General features: G+C 38.0%; 1 protein-coding gene across 8 annotated transcripts in view; it reads right to left on the bottom strand.

The window, feature by feature from the left end:
* CLOCK (clock circadian regulator) overlaps positions 1-18,045 on the bottom strand; it is a 147,254-nt gene that overhangs the window by 84,964 nt on the left and 44,245 nt on the right. The gene's annotated exons all lie outside the window — the stretch shown is intronic.

Here is an 18,045-nt window from a genome sequence, read left to right as displayed (position 1 = left end):
CTCCCAAACTATATTCACTATACACCTACTATTTTCTAGCCACACGAAATTTCTCATCATTTCTATGAAATAAAAAATAAAGATCCCTGGGTAAATTAATGCCCCTAAGTGCCCAACGTATTACCAACATCAATGACTTCTTAATATAATAAACTAAGAGTAACCTGCTCAAAAAAATCACTTTGTCATTCACATCAGAATTCAACTAGTAACTACAGAAAAGTCATGTTCAAGAAAAAAAAAAAAAAACAGAGGCGCCGTATATTAGTTTCCTAACCTGTTGTAACAAGTACCACAAACTTGATGGATTAAAGCAACACAAATTTATCATCAGTTTTGCAGATTATTAAGTAGTCCAATACGGGTCTTACTGGGCTAAAATCAGGTTGTCAGCAGTTCTGTTCTAGAGGGGTGAATTCATTTCCTTGCCCTTTTCAGCTTCTAGAGGTTGCCTACATTCCCTGGCTCATGGCTCTACTCTTTCAATATCAAAGTCAGCAGTGGGTCAAGTCCTTCTCAGGATGCCACCTGGTTCTCTCTTCTGCTTCCTTCTTTCCTTAGATGAACCCCTGTGATTACATTGGGTCCGCACAGAAAATCCAGGATACTCATCCCATCTCAAGGTCATCTGATTGGCAACCTTATTTCCTCTTTCCCATGTAACTTAACATAGTCACAGGTTTCAGAAATTGAGACATGGACATCTCTGAAGGGCCATTATTCTGCCTACTACATATCGTGACCTAACAAGTCATTCTTTGATAAAGACAAAATAAACTATCTTCTGGAGAAGATGAAAAGTTAAAGGATAACTTGATCTACTAATACATAAAAAAAAAAAAAAAAAAACTATTACCACCACAACAGTAAGTTCCTAATTTCTTAACATCTTTTCTGTTCATGTTTCTTCAAGGGAATAAAAAAATAACGTGAATGACAATTCATGGTGCGTGAATTGCTCAACTGGAAGTCTAACTTTATTGTTGTATGGCAACAACAGGTTCTGTGCATGTTTTGTGAATGGCAAAAGTTTGTTAGTTTAATGCCCAAATGAATATGAGAACATATTTTCCTTTTTGGACAACTATTTATGTGCTATACACCATACATAAAAATGGCATAATCTGTAAGTGTGAAACAGATACCAAACAAGATGAATTAAACTCCAGCCTTTGTTCCTATTAAATTAATAACCTATTATTTTAAAAAAGCCAAGTGTAGAGAGATTTCTGAATTGGGTCCTCAGAAAGCAAGGGACACATTTATATCAATCTAAAGGAAGTACAGAATTTTATCAGTGCTATAAACATCCAGGGGCCTGTTATGAAATTTAATTATTAAGTAGTATTATAAAATATTAACTGAGATAGGCATAGGGATGGATTATAAGATATTTAAAAACTTAAAACTAATATATAAAAATATGAGGAGTGGTGAAGACAACTCATCAGACATGGATTGGACTGGACAATGGGTTGGAGAGAGATGCTGATGAGGAGTGAGCTACTTGCATCAGGTGGACACTTGAGACTATGTTGGCATCTCCTGTCTGGAGGGGAGATGGGAGGGTAGGGGGGTTAGAAACTGGCAAAAACAGTCATGAAAGGAGAGAATGGAAGGAGAGAGCGGGCTGACTCACTGGGGGAGAGTAGTGGGGGTATGTAGTAAGGTGTACATAAGTTTATATGTGACAGCCTGACTTGATTTGTAAACTTTCACTTAAAGAACAATAAAAATTATTTAAAAAAAAATATGAGGGGGCGGTGCCAAGATGGCTAACTAGTCAGAAGCTTCTGCTGAACCGTCTTGCAACAAAGGCCCCAAAAAACAAGTCAATCGATTACATATATGACAATCTACAAACCCTGGGCATCAAATACAGAACTAAGGAATCGATCTGAGTGACAGGGGAGTAAGAGATGGTCCAGAAGCAGCAACAAGTTGCTGAGCCCGTCCATTGCCTCAGCTCCAATTCCTCGGCACCATTCTTTAGTGCAAATGCAGCGGGACTGATGGAAGTTTCCTGAGACACAGCAGGTTCCACAAAATAAGGCAAGCAAAGTGGCACACCCCTGACCTTGTGCCGTGTCTACAGCGGGACTGGCCACAGCATTTAGGGAGCGGCTGCTTCGGTGAAAAAAGGCAAACGAAGTGCCAGCACTCTGACCTCCTGGTGTGACGCCATGGGTCTCGCTGTGGGGTTTAGGACAAAGCTGCTTCAGCTAAAGAAGGCAAATGCGGGACACAGCTGTAACCCACTGGGGCAATATCCACGGGGACCCAGCCAGGGCACACAGGCCACACACGCCTCTGGAATCTGAGATGAAACAGCACTCTTGACACAAGGTAAGTGATTTTGTCTAACTTACTGTGTGGATCTAATAGCTCCTTCTTCCGAAACTACTCTCTCCTATCTATCTGATCCCGCCCACTTCTATCCCAGCTGGATTCATTAGCAGTTGAATTCCCTGGGACTGAGATAGAACATGCCATGCTCTCTCTGACCAATTCTCCTGACCTGGGAGAAGGAGCTAATTAACAAACAGGTGAAAAATACTTTCCCAACTCCCCTAAACTGGAAGCTCAAAGCAAAAGCAGCTCCAGTCCAGGCATAAGCGATCCACTGACTTTGGCTTTCACCCCTATATGGAACCAGATGGCTATTATAATGCAAGGACCAATCTGCTAGAGGTCTACCTATAATTGTTTCAACTGTGCGGTGGAGAGAAAGTTTTGGAGGTCTGATACTACTCTGCCTATTAAACAGAGCCCTCACCTACCCACAGCAGGGACCTAAGGGCTGAGGCTCCATCCACGCCACCCAGCCACCTGCGAAATGACTCTGAGGATAGTGATGCCTACCCGTCTGTACAGGTATAAGCACTGGGTGCCTAAGGTACGGCTACAGAGCCCACCCGCCAGAGCACTCTAGAGAACAGAGATGCTCCTTCCTTACTGACACTTGGGGGAAAGCTGTCAGCACCCTGCCCTCCTCAGAGTGTGACCCCCTGCTGCTACCAGAAACCAATGCATACAACCATCACCACTACTCCTCTAAGACAATAGGTGAGAGCCTACACCACACACTAGGTGACTGTCAGGACACCTGAGCTGATTCTATTCAAGAACAATGAATGGACGCATAGGCTCATATGCCTGGTAACAACTCTAACCATTTGGTAAAAGGATGTTAGTGCTTCAAAGGCTCCAATAATCAAGTTAGCGCACTCCAGTAGCCCACCTGGGTAAACTGGAACAAAACAAAGCAAGATAGGACACAATGAGCAAACATGAAATAAATTATTACAAGAACTTATAGATAGCTCACAGACAGTAGTCAATATCAAATCATATAAAGAAGCAGACCATGATGCCTTAAACAAACTCCCAAAACAGACAATCAAGGACTCTCCTGGATGAATATGCATTCCTGAAATTGCCAGATGCAGAATAGAAAAGATTAATATACAGAATGCTTCAAGACATCAGGAACAAGACCAGGCAGTATACAGAAAAAGCCAAGGAACACACAGATAAAGCAGTTGAAGAAATTAAAAAGATTACTCAAGAACTTAATAAAAAATTTAATAAGCTGCAAGAATCCACAGAGAGACAGCATTCAGAAATTCAAAAGATTAACAATAAAATTACAGAATTAGACAACTCAATAGGAAGCCAGAGGAGCAGAATTGAGGAAATGGAATGCAGAATTGGGGAGATGGAGGATAAGGCACTTGGCACCAAGGTATTTGAAGAAAAATCAAACAAAAGAATTAAAAAAAATCAAGAAACCCTAAGAATCGTGTGGGACTCTACCAAGAAAAATAACATGTGAGTGATTGGAATGCCAGAACAGGGAGGGATAACAGAAAATACAGAGAAAATTGTTCAAGATTTGCTGGCAGAAACTTCCCCGACATTGTGAAACATGAAAGGATATCTATCCAAGATGTTCAATGAACCCCATACGAGGTAGATCCCAAAAGAAAAGTCACCAAGACATATTATCATCAAACTAGCCAAAACCAAAGATAAAGAGAAACTTATAAGAGCAGCCAGGGATAAGCGAAAAGTCACCTACAAAGGAGACTCAATAAGTTTGGAGTACTCGGCAGAAACAATGCAGGCAAGAAGGCAATAAGGTGACATATATAGAGCACTGAAGGAGAAAAACTGCCAGCCAAGAATCATATATCCAGCAAAACTGTCTTTCAAATATGAAGGCGAAATTAAGTCATTTACAGATAAACACAAGCTTAGGGTATTTGTAAAAACCAGACCAAAACTACAAGAAATACCAAAGGGAATTCTCTGGTTAGAAATTCGATAACACCAGATATCAACACAATACCAGCACACAGAACAGAGCATCCAGGTAACAACTCAGACAGGGAAATCATAAAATTAAAATAAGGTTAAAAAAAAAATGCTCAGAACAGAGAATCAGTGATGTCACTATGTAAAAGATGACAATAATCAATAAAGAGGGACTAAACAAAGTAGGCACAGATTTTCCATATGGAGAAGAAATCAAGGCGATATATGGAGATACGAGTTAGGTTTACACTTAGAAAAACGGGAAAATATTAAGGTAGCCACAAAGAAGACTAACAATCCCACAGCTCAAAATAAAAACCAAGATAAATATAAAGGCTCAGCAAAAACAAATTCAACTACAGTGAAAAAGAGGAACATACAATTGACAAAGAAAAACTTCTCAGCACAAAAAAGTGGAAAAATGAAACTGTCAACAACACACAAAAAAAGGCATTGAAATGACAGCACTAAACTCATATCTACCCATAATTACACTGAGTGTAAATGGACTGAATGCACCAATAAAGAGACAGGGAGTTCCAGAATGGATTAAAAAACACGATCAAACTATATGCTGCCTACAAGAGACACACCTTAGACGAAGAGACACAAATGAACAAAAACTCAAAGGATGGAAAAAATATATCAAGCAAACAACAATCAAAAAAAGAGCACAAGTGGCAACATTAATTTCTGACAAAATAGACTTTAAAGTTAAATCCACCACAAAGGATTAGGAAGGACACTATATGATGATTAAAGGGACATTCTGCCAGGAGGATATAACAATATTAAATATTTATGCACCAAATGACAGGGCTGCAAGATACATAAAACAAACTCTAGCAGCACCGAAATGTGAGATAGACAGCACCACAATTATAGTAGGAGACTTCAACACACCACTTTCAGTGAAGGACAGGACATCCAATAAGATGCTCAATGAAGACAAAGAAGATCTAAATGCACAATCAGACCTGAAAGACATATACAGAACACTCCACCCAACAGCAATGAAGTATACTTTCTTTTCTAGTGCACATGGAACATTCTCTAGAATAGACCACATATTAGGTCACAAAGCAAGCCTTTGCAGAATCCAAAACACTGAAAAATTACAAAGCATCTTCTCAGGCCATAAGGCCATAAAAGCAGAAATCAGTAACAGAAAAACCAGGGAAAAGAAATCAAATACTTGGAAACTGAACAAATGCCCTGCTCAAAAAAGACTGGATTATAGAAGACATTAAGGACGGAATAAAGAAATTCATAGAACCCAATGAGAATGAAAACACTTTCTATCAGAACCTTTTGGACACAGTGAAAGCAGTGCTCAGAGGTCAATTTCTATCAGTAAATGCACACATACAAAAAGAAGAAAGGGCCAAAATCAAAGAACTATCCCTACAACTTGAACAAATAGAAAGAGAACAACAAAAGAAACCCTCAGGCACCAGAAGAAAGCAAATAATAAAAATTAGAGCAGAATTAAATGAATTAGAGAACAGGAAAACAATTGAAAGAGTCAACAAGACCAAAAGCTGGTTCTTTGAAAAAATTAACAAAATTGATAAACCATTGGCCAAACTGACTAAAGAAAAACAGGAGGGAAGCAAATAACCTGAATGAGAAATGAGATGGGTGATATTACAACAGACCCAACTGAAATTTAAAAAATCATATCAGATTACTATGAAAAATTGTACTCTATCAAATTTGAAAACCTAGAATCGATGAATTTCTAGAAATACACTACCTACCTAAACTAACACAAACAGAGGTAGAACAACTAAATAGACCCATAACAAAAGAAGAGGTTGAAAAGGTAATTAAAAAACTCCCAACAAAAAAAGGTGCTGGTCCAGATGGCTTTACTACAGAGTTCTACCAAACTTTCAGAGAAGAGTTAACACCACTACTACTAAAGGTATTTCAGAGCAAAGAAAAGGACGGAATATTCCCAAACTCATTCTATGAAGCTAGCGTATCTCTGATACCCAAACCAGGTAAAGATACCACAAAAAAAGAAAATTACAGACCTATATCCCTCATGAACTTAGATGCAAAAATCCTTAACAAAATTCTAGCCAATAGAATTCAACAACATATCAAAAAAATAATTCACCATGACCAAGTGGGATTCATACTAGGTATGAAGGGATGGTTCAACATTAGAAAAACAATTAATGTAATCTATCATATAAATAAAACAAAAGACAAGAACCACATGATTTTATCAATTGATGCGGAAAAAGCATTCGACAAAGTTCAATACCCATTCACAATAAAAACTCTCAGCAAAATAGGAATAGAAGGGAAACTCCTCAACATAATAAAGGACATTTATACAAAGACAACAGCCAACATCATCCTAAATTGTGAAATTCTGAAAACATTCCCCCTGAGAACAGGAACCAGACAAGGATGCCCTTTAACACCACTCTTATTGAACATTGTGCTGGAGGTACTAGCCAGAGCAATTAGGCTATATAAAGAAATAAAGGGCATCCAGGTTGGTAAGGAAGAAGTAAAAGTATCTCTATTTGCAGATGACATGATCTTATACACAGAAAACCCTAAAGAATTCTCAAGGGAGCTACTGAAACTAACAGAAAAGTTCAGCGGAGCCATCAAGATACAAGATAAACATACAAAATTCAATTGGATTCCTCTACACCAACAAAAAGAACACTGAGGAGGAGGTCGCCAAATCAATACCATTTACAGTAGCCCCCAAGAAGATAAAATACTTAGGAATAAATCTTACCAGAGATGTAAAAGACCTATACAAAGAAAACTATAAGACACTACTGCAAGAAACCAAAAGAAACCTACATAAGTGCAAAAACATACCTTGCTTATGGGTAGGAAGACTTAACATTGTAAAAACGTCTATTCTACCAAAAGCCATCTATAGATACAATTCTGATCCAAATTCCAATGACATTTTTTAATGAGATGGAGAAACAAATTAACTTCATATGGAAGGGCAAGAGACTCCGGATAAGTAAAGCATTACTGAAAAAGAAGAACAAAGTGGGAGGCCTCACTCTACCTGATTTTAGAACATATCATACCGCCACAGTAGTCAAAGCTGCCTGGTACTGGTACAACAGATACATAGACCAACGGAACAGAATTGAGAATCCAGACATAAATCCACCCACATATGAGCAGCTGATATTTGACAAAGGCCCAAAGTCAGTTAATTGGGGGAAAAGACAGTCTTTTTTAACAAATGGTACTGGCATAAAGGGATATCCATCTGTAAAAAAAAAACAAGACCCATACTTCACACCTTGCAGAAAAACTAACTCAAAATGGATTAAAAAACCTAAATATAAAATCTAAAACAATAAAGATCATGGAAGAAAAAATAGGGACAACACTAGTAGCCCTAATACATGGCATAAAGAGTATACAAAACATTACTAAAAATGCAGGAAAGAAACCAGATAACTGGGAGCTCCTAAAAATCAAACACCTATGCTCATCCAAAGACTTCACCAAAGAGTAAAAAGACTACCTACAGACTGGGAAAAAATTTTTAGATATGACATTTCCAACCAGCACCTGATCTCTAAACCTACATGATATTGCAAAAACTCAACTACAAAAGGACAACCCAATTAAAGAACGGGCAAAGGGTATGAACAGGTACTTCACTAAAGAAAGCATTCAGGCTGCAAACAAATACATGAGGAAATGCTCATGATCATTAGCTATTAGAGAAATGCAAATCAAAACTACAATGAGATTCCATCTCACTCCAACAAGATTGGCATTAATCCAAAAAACACAAAAGAATAAATGCTGGAGAGGTTGTGGAGAGACTGGAACACTTATACACTGCTGGTGGGAATGGAAAATTTTACAACCACTTTGGAAATCAATTTGCTGCTTCCTTAAAAAACTAAAAATAGAACTACCATATGATCCAGCAATCCCACTCCTCGGAATATATCCTAGAGAAATAAGAGCCTTTACACAAACAGATATATGCACACCCATGTTCACTGCACCACTGTTTACAACAGCAAAAAGTTGGAAGTAACCAAGGTGCCCATCAGTGGATGAATGGATAAATACATTATGGTACATTCACACAATGGAATACTATGCATTGATAAAGAACAATGATGAATCCATGAAACATTTCATAGCATGGAGAAATCTGGAAGACATTATGCTGAGTGAAATTAGGCAGTTGCAAAAGGACAAATATTGTATAAGACCACTATTATAAGAGTTGGAGAAACAGTTTAAACAGAGAAGAAAATAAAAATATGTATATAATGAAAATATTTTCACATATTATACTTTATCAATGAGGCCATGGATCCACTTAAAATGGTCCTAGAAATATATCAGGTTTCAAGGCCACAAGTATTCCTCTAATTTTTTGCAGTGTAATCACTTCATAAAAAAGACAGTTGTTTTGACCTATTAAAACTTGGGTAAACTGCCAGGTTGCTTTTGTGCAGCCAAGTAGGCCACGCAAGTTCAAAACCATCTGAAAACTAGTTCAAATACAATTAGATGCATCCTGAACCAAAGATTATTCAGGAAACAAGTATCATAAAGCATTTCTTCACTAAAATAATCAGTATATCTAAATTTGTACTTAGAATAAAACTTACTCCCTTTAAATGGTAAGATTTTGCAACATAATTTATATATATATATATATATATGCTATCCTTTTCCAGATACTTCTCTATTCCTACTTTTAAAACTTTCAAATAAGTAAATATAAATGGACATATGTGGCCCTTAGGTGACTGGTTCTTTTTTTAATGCACTGACACTGATTTCTTGATCCATCACCTGAAAAGACATTATCTCAGAACACGAAATGCTTCAATCTGTGGAGCAGCAAGGGAGATGGGCTCAAAATGCACAGACACATCTTCTTCGTAGAACACAAGGCAGAAATAATTACAGGGTAAAGGACACTGTGCAGATTGCACATTAATTCACCAGCCAGAAGGCCTGCGACCAGATTTCACAGGATGTAACATGGACTCAAACATTACAGAATAGAGATAGTCCTTTGAGACAGAAGACACAGGATTTGATGAGAATCTTATAATCCAAGGCTCCTATATCCAGGTAAAAGGAAATTACTTTCTAATCATGCAAGAGCTTAGAAAGAATACCTACCGTCCAAATAGTATACAGGCAGTCCCCAGGTGCAAATGAGATCCGTTCCTAACTGTGTCTTTAAGTCAAATTTGTAGATAAGTCGGAAAAGGGGTATAGGTTCTTATTTAGCCTTACTTTAAAAACTAAAAGTGCAAGAAAAAGCTGAAGCCTTTTCGATGATTTAAAAGCTGCACAAGCAGCAAGTGGAAACGATTGTGATGAAGAATTTGTTTTGATTAGGGGATGGTTCAGTCCTTTCGAAGTGAGGGCAAATTTACGTTAACATTAAATGGGAAGTAGCAGTTATCAGCAAGTGTGACATTCATAACCTAGGGTCTGCCTGTATTTGAAGAAATTTTTTAATTAAGAGAGAGTTAAATGAGAATAAAGATCTCAAGAGACAAGATGAAGACTATGAAAAACAGAGTGAACAGTAAATCTAGAAAAATATATGGTCAAATTTAAATTAATACTGATAATATGATTCATACCTGTAACTTAAAGGTTAAACGGGAATGTTGAATCAAGAGAGTCAATATTATAAGGCAGGATTTCTCAGCCTTGGCACTACTGACATTTTGGACTAGATAATTCAGTATCGTTAGAGGTGGTCCTTTGCATTGTGGGATAGAGGCCAGCATCACCCATCCTCCATGTTGTGGCAAACAAAAATGTGTCCAGGCATTGCCAATCGTCCCCTGCAGGGCAAAACTGCCCCTGGTTGAGAACCACTGTTATAACAATATTAGAACTAAAGGTGCTATGTCTACTAATCTGACTATATCTAGACCCTGAGTTCTAGTAACATCCTCTGGAGAATTTTAATTTTTTTCCTTAAGTTCAGACTGCAAGTTCCATCTTGCCTTCTGTGGGTGGTGGTTCCAACATAAATGCACTTTTCAAAGCCTTTCTTACGCCATTTAGGTTTGTCCTCTGCATGTATCGCTCAGTGGAAAGTCTGGGATTTGAGCAGCGGTTTATCATAGTTCAGTTCTTCAAGCTTCTGCTATGTTTCTTTGGATCTGCACCGTGTGCATGTGTAGCTTATTAGTGAGGTAAGGCTTTTGTGAATTCATACACAGAATTAAGGAATCTCTAGCGTTGAAAGAAAAAAAGAAAAAAAAGTTAAATCAAAGCGGGGGGGAGGCAAAGCAAGATGCCAGCATAAGCAGTTTTGTGTTCTTATCCCCTCAAAACAAATCCAGGAAAAATCAAACAAAAATGGGTGAAACTGACCATCTCTGAACTCTGGATACCAATTAAAGGGTTGGAGGACCAAAGTGAACACTGAATCAAGGAAAAGAGAGAGCAGTAGTTTTCCACACATCTGAGCTCCAACCCCCTCCCTGGCTAAGTATGGTTGTCTTGGGGTGGAGGCAAGGCCCAAGACAATACCCCCACTCCCCGCCCCGGGCAGTGAGAAGCATAGTCAAAAAACCAGGAGAGTGTGGGCTAGCAGGTAGGGAGTCTTGAGTTTCAGTGGTACAGCCAGCACTACCAGGCAGGGAGCCTATCAGTGAAACAGCTACAGATGGTGCTCTTGGGCAGGGGAATCTTACATGTTGGAGCAGCACAGTGAGCACCCCCAGGCAGGGAGCCTAACAGTGAAACCGCTACAGCAGGTACTCCTGGCCAAGGAGTCTGATGGTGAACCTATAACAGGTGTCAATTCTAGGAGGAGAGTCTGGGCCTAGAACTGCACAGCTGGCACTCCCAGAAAGGGAGTCTCATAGTAAGTCTGTAACAGCAGCCACTCCCAGGTGGAAGTTTGAGGCTGGAGGTCCACACCCATGCTCCCAGGCAGGAAGTTATATGGTGAATCTCCAACAGCTACTGTGTCCGGGGTGGGAGTCTGAGGCTGGAGGTACACAACATTCCTGTGTGGGGAGCCTAGGGACTGTAGCTCCCCAGCTGGTACTTCCAGGAGAGAGTCTTGTGAATCTATAACAGCTACTGCTCCTAGGTGGGGACTCTGGTGGCAGACATGCAAAGTCAGCATTCCCAATCTGGAGCCTAGTGGTGAAGTGGACACAACAGGCACTCTAAGGCAGAGGGTCTGGTAAAGGAGCTGAACAGCCTGCACTTCCACTCAAGGAGCCTAGAGGTGAATCAGCGATAGGTGACGCCCCCAAGAAGGGAGACCAGTAGTGAAGTGGTCACAATGATGGGGAGATTGATGTTGAAGTAGAGAACTACAATATTCAATAACTTAAAACAGTAACAAGAAGAAAAGTAAACCCTAGGGAATGGGAAGAAGCTAATCTCCAGAGTCACCACAGAATAATAGTTTTAAGTGTCCCAGTTTAATCGAAAAATCACAAGACGTCAAGAAACAGAAAAAGATGGCCCATGCAAGAGGTCAAAATAAAGTAACAGAAACTGTCCTGGAGGAAGGACAGATAATGGACCTATAAGACAAGAACATCAAAGCAACAGTACTACATATGCTCACAGAGTTAAAGGAAAACATGGAAAAAGAAATAAAACAATACAAGAATAAAAGAAAAATTTAAGACACAGAAATTTTTTTTAAAAAAGAACCAAACAAAAACACTGCAGCTAAAAAATATAATAACAGAAACAAAAAAATTTCCTAGAGGGGTTCAACAGCAGATTTGAATTGACAGAAGAATCAGTGAACTTGAAAATCGGTGAACTGAAATTAGTGAGTCTGAGGAGCAAAAATAAAAAAGAATAAGGAAAAGTAAACAAAGCCTAAGGGACCTGTGAGACACCATCAAGCAGATTAGTATACTCATTATGGAGTTCTAAAAGGAAAAGAGAGAAAGGGGCAGAAAGAAAATTAGAAAAAGTAAAGGCCCAAAACTTCCCAAACCTGATCAAAGATATGAATCTACACATCCAGTAAGCTCAGCGAATCCCAAGTAGGATAAATGCAAAGAGAGCCACACCAGGACGTGTTATAATCAAACTCTTGAAAAACAAGTATAAAGAGAGAATTTTGAAGCAGTTAGGCAAGCGAATTATCACATACAAGGGATGTGCAATAAGATTAAATGCCAATTTCTCCTCAGAAACCATGCAGGCAAGAAGGCAGTGGGATGGCATAATTAAAGCACTAAAAAAAAAAAAAAAACTGTCAACCAAAAATACTATATCTGACAAAACTGTCACTCAAAAATAAGGGCAAAATTAAGACATTCTCAAATAAAAGCTGAGGAAATCTGTTACCACTAGACCAGCCCTAAGAAATGCTAAAGGAAGTCCTTTAGATGGCAAAGAAAGAACATTAGACAGTAACCCAATACAGAGATTTAAAAAAAAAAAAAAAAACACTCCATTAAAGGTAATTTCTTGGCAAGTATAAGGGCCAGATTTAAGGTATTTTTGGTTGCTAAATAGTTACTATGTCCTTTATATGCTTTATAATGACAAACGCATAAAAAGTTAAGTATAAATTTATGTTACAGAGTACCAAACTAAAACTCACTGCCCTCAAGTCAATTCCAACTCATAGTGACCCTACAGAATGGAGTAGAACTGCCACATAGGGTTTCCAAACATCTAAAATTAGAAACAAAAGTGGGAACATTTTACTCACCAACCTTACAGAAAAAAAAGGTCATAAGCAAAGAGTATGAACAACTGTCCACCAACAAATTAGATAATTTAGGTGAAATACACAAATTCCTAAAAATAAACTACCTACACTGACTCAAGAAGAAATAAAACATCTCAACAGATCCACAACAAGTGAAGAGACTGAATCAGTAATCAAAAACCTTCCAACAACAACAAAAAATGTCCTGGACCAGATAGCTTTACTGGGGAATTCTACCAAACATTTATAGAAGAAATGACTCTAATCCTACTTAAACTTTTCCAAAATACAGAAGAGGAGAAACACTTCCCAACTTATTCTATGAGACAAGCATTACCCTAATACCAAAGCCAGACAAAAGACACAAGAAAACTACAGAACAATATCCCTTATGAATTCAAATGTAAAAATTATTAACAAAAGACTAGCAAACTGATCTGAAAAACATATTAAGGGGATTACGTATCGTGATTAAGTGAGATTTATCCCAGAAATGCATGAGTGGTCTACATCAGAAAATCAGTCAATGTAATACATCACATTAACAGGCCAAAGAAAAAGAACTGCAAGATCACCCCGATCAATGCAGAGAAGAATTTTGACAAAATTCAATACCCTTCATGATAAAAACACTTCACAAGTTAGGAATAGAAGGGGAAATCCTCAACGTGAAAAAAAAGCAGTCATGAAAAGCCCACAGCTTACATCATACTCAACGAAAAAAGGCTGAAAGTTTTCCCATGAAGATCAAGAATAAAACAAGGATGCCCACTCACACCACTGCTATTCAACATTGTACTGGAAGTCCCAGCCAGAGGAATTAGGCAAGAAAAAGAAATATAAGGTATCTAAATCATGAAGAAGGAAATAGAAACACCCCTTTTCACAAATGACATGATCCTATATATAGAAAATCCCAAAGATTCCACAAGAAAGCTATTGGAGCTAATAAGTGAATTCAGCAAAGTAGCAGGGTACAAAGTCAACAACAAACATCAGCTGGGTTTCTATATATCAGCAATAAGTAAGATGAAAAGAAGATTGAGGCAAGAATTCCATTTACCATAGCTTCTAAAAGAATAAAGTACCAAAGAACACATTTAACAAAGAAAGTGAAAGAACTGTATACTGAAAACTATGAAACATAACTAAAAGAAATTAAAGACCTAAATAAGTGAAAGAGTATTTAATGTTCATGGATTAGAAGGTTTAATATTGTTAAGATGCCAATACTACCCATAACCCATAAAACCCATGGCAATCTATAATTTCAATGAAATCTCTGCCAAAATTTCAAAAACCTTCTTCAAAGAAATGAAAAAACCAATGCTCAAATTTATATGAAACAGCAAGGGGCCCCAAACAGCCAAAGCAATCTTGGAAAAGAATAAAGTGGGAGGGCTCACATTTCCTTATTTCAAAACATACTATAAAGCTAGAGTAATCAAAACAGCCAGGTACTAATAGAGTGGCAGAAAAACAGACCCAGAGAACAGAATTGAGAGTTCAGAAATAAACCCATACATATATCTGTGGCCAACTGATTTTTGACAAGGGTGTTAAGCCCATTCAATGGGGAAAGACGAGACTCTAATAGACGGTGCTGAGAAAGCTGGATTTCCACATGCAAACGTATGAAACGTACAAAATATAATTCAAAATGCATCAAGGGCCTAAAGGTGTGAACTAAAACCATAAAATTCTTAGAAGACAACAAAAGGGCACTGCTTCGGGACCTACTTTTTAACAAGAACAACAAAAATACAAACAGCCCAATCAAAAAATGGGCTAGAGGACTTGAAAAGGCATTTCACCAAAGAGAATACAGAATTGGCCAACAAGCACATGAAAAGATGTTCAACGTCATTAGTGAGCTGTTGTCATTTGTCTTTGAGTTGGTCCCAACTCATGGCAATCTCATGTACAATGACACAAATGCTGCCTGGTCCTTCACCATCCCCATGACAAGTTCAGACTGAACTGTTGTGATCCATAGGGTCTTCATTAGCTGATTTCTAGAAGTAAATTACCAAGCCTTTCTTCTTAGTCTGTCTTAGGCTGGAAGTTCCACTGAAACTTATTCAGTATCCTAGCAACACACAAGCCTCCACTGACAGACAGGTGGCATCTGTGCATAAGGTGCATTGGCTGGGAATCGAACCCAGGTCTCCCGCACAAAAGGCGAGAATTCTACCACTGAACCAAATCAAAACCACAATGAGACACCAATCAACCTCAACAGAATGAGTATGATAAAACAAGACAGAAAATAAAAGGTGTTGGTGAGGATGTGGAGAAATTAGAATCCTCATCATTTGCTGGTGAGAATGCAAAACGGAAGAGGTGGTTCCTCAAAAGGCTAAACACAGAACTACCATAAGACCCAGCAATCCCAATCCGAGGTATATACCCAAAAGAACTGAAAGCAGAGATGGAAATAGAAACCTGTACACCAATGTTCATTACAGCACTATTTACAATAGCCAAAACATGTAAATAACCTCAATATCCTTCAATAGGTGAATGGATAAACAAAATATGGTATATACATACAATAGAATATTAGCCATAAAGAGAAATGAAGTCCTGATACATGCTACAACACGGACGAACCTTGGAAACATTATGCTGAGTGAAGTCAGTCAGTCAGTCACAAAAGGACAAATATTGAATGATTCCACTAAATGGGCAAATATAAAGACAAATGCTTGTTAGTGGTCATCAGGGGTGGGAGGAAGTGGGCAAGAGGAAACTACTGCTTAGGGGGCACTGAGTTTCTTTTAATGGTGGTGGCAAAACTTGGAAAAGAAAAATGGTAATGGTGCATAACAACAACATGAACGTTATCAATGTTACTGAATTGTACATGTAAAAACTGTTGAACTGGAAAATAGTTTGCTATTTACATTTTTACCATAATCAGAAAAAAAGTTAATGAGTCTACATAAAAACCTGCACATAAATGTTTATAGCAGCTTTATTCATAACTGCCAAAATTTGCAAGTAACCAAGACGTCCTTCAACAAGTGAATGCATAAACAAATTGTAGTATAGCCTACGTTGGATGAAGTATTATTCAGTGATAAAAAGAAATGAGCAATGAAGCCATGAAAAGACATGTAGGAGCCTTAAATGTGTATTGCTAAATGAAAGAAGTCAGTCTAAAAAGGCTACATGTTATATAATTCCAACTATATGACATTCTAGAAAAGGCAAAAACATACACAATGAAAAGATTAGTCATTGCCAGGGGTCCAGAAGAGGAAAGATGAATAGGTGGGGTACAGGGCATTTTTTAGGGCAGTGAAACTATTGTGCATGATACTGTAATGGCACACACATTACATTATGTATTTGTCAAACCCCATAGGACTGTACAATACAAAGAGTGAACTCTAATGTAAACTATGGACTTCAGTTAATAATAATATATCAAGATTGGTTCATGAATTGTGACAAATGTATCATACTAAAGTAAGGTGTTAACAATAAGAAAAACTAAGCGCAGGGGAGGGCAGTGGTAGTTCAGAGTTAGAATTCTCACATTCCAAGCACAGGAGCCTCTACACTAAGATGGGCTAGGAAGAAAGGCTTGGGGATCTACTTCTGAAAATCAGCCAGTGGAAATCCTATGGATCACAACGGTCCAATATGCAACTGATCATGGGGATGGTATAGGACAGGGCAGCATTTCTTTCCACCGTACATGAGGTCACCATGAGTAGGGGACCAACTCAATGGCAGCTAACAACAATTCTTAGATTAGTGGTTTATCTTGTCTCTTAAGATCTCAAAAAACAACAATATACAATCAACTTTCACAAGTCCAGGCAATGATTTGATGGTTCTCTGTAAAGAACAGAATCAGAGAAAATTCTTAGTGAAAATTCTCTCCTACAGTTAACAAAAAACACACAATCCCAACAAGTATGCCTTTAAAGAAACTCCAATTACTGTGATCACACACAGGTATAAGAGATATTGAAGCTAGCATGTTCTTTTACTCAAAAGACATTTACTATGTACTATTTTTTTTTATGTGCCTAGGCTAGCTGTTGGGGATCCAACAGTGAACAAAGCAGGCATGGTATGCACTCTTAGGAAACTTAATATTTAGCAAACCTTAAAACTCCTGCTTTTAGACAAGAAAGGTATTATTTTTTGCCTATTTTGCAAACAAAGTAACTAGGACTCGAGTGGTAAATGTCCCCAAAGTCACATAACCAGTAAGTGCTCTAAATGGGCAAGACAGGTAGGTACTAAAATCTTGCTCTCTCATTTCCTAATACGGCACTTAACCTGCCTCTGTCTCACTGGAAGGTAAGCTGGTTGTAGAAGAGATTCTTAACAACAGCTTCCTGTCCTATCCACTGACTCCAGAAGGGACCATGTACCTTCATCCTCAACATACTAGCTTTGTTCCTCTGAGTCAGTCATCAACTAGTTCCAGATAATGTATAAGTACTTTCACTCAAAAAAAATAAAAGGTAATTCCCATATATTAGAAAAATCTTTTAAAGTCTTAAAATACCATGATAACATTAAAACTTGAAAAACTGATAGTATCATACTAATTTCCTTTCTATATAGCTCCACAGACATTTAATTTAGGAAAAAAAAAAATAGAAACAATTCCTTAATTTACTTTCACTTTAAAACAGCAACACAAGTTAGTGTAATTAGAACATGAGTTACACTTTCCAGGACAGAAAAAAGTAGAAGTCACTAAGAGTTGGCACCAATTGTCACCTCTCTCTCTATTCCTCCCTCATTCACATCTTAAGCCTTCATGCTCAGTCTACAAATAGCTCTCCGACCATGTACAACAGGGGTCTGCTAACTTATTCTGTAAAGGGCCACGCAGTAAATATTTTTGGCTTTGTGGGCCTTAAAATCCCTGTTTGCAACTACTTAACTCTGCCAATATGGCTTGAAAGCACCTATGTACAATACGTAAACAAGAAAGAGTGGCTGGTCCAATAAAACTTCATTTATAGATACTCAAATTTGAATTTCATGTA

The sequence above is a fragment of the Elephas maximus genome, chromosome 5 (assembly GCF_024166365.1).
Source record: "Elephas maximus indicus isolate mEleMax1 chromosome 5, mEleMax1 primary haplotype, whole genome shotgun sequence".
Lineage (NCBI taxonomy): Eukaryota > Metazoa > Chordata > Mammalia > Proboscidea > Elephantidae > Elephas > Elephas maximus.
The sequence above is the reverse complement of the archived record's forward strand: the minus strand, read 5'-3'. Positions and strand labels throughout refer to the sequence as shown.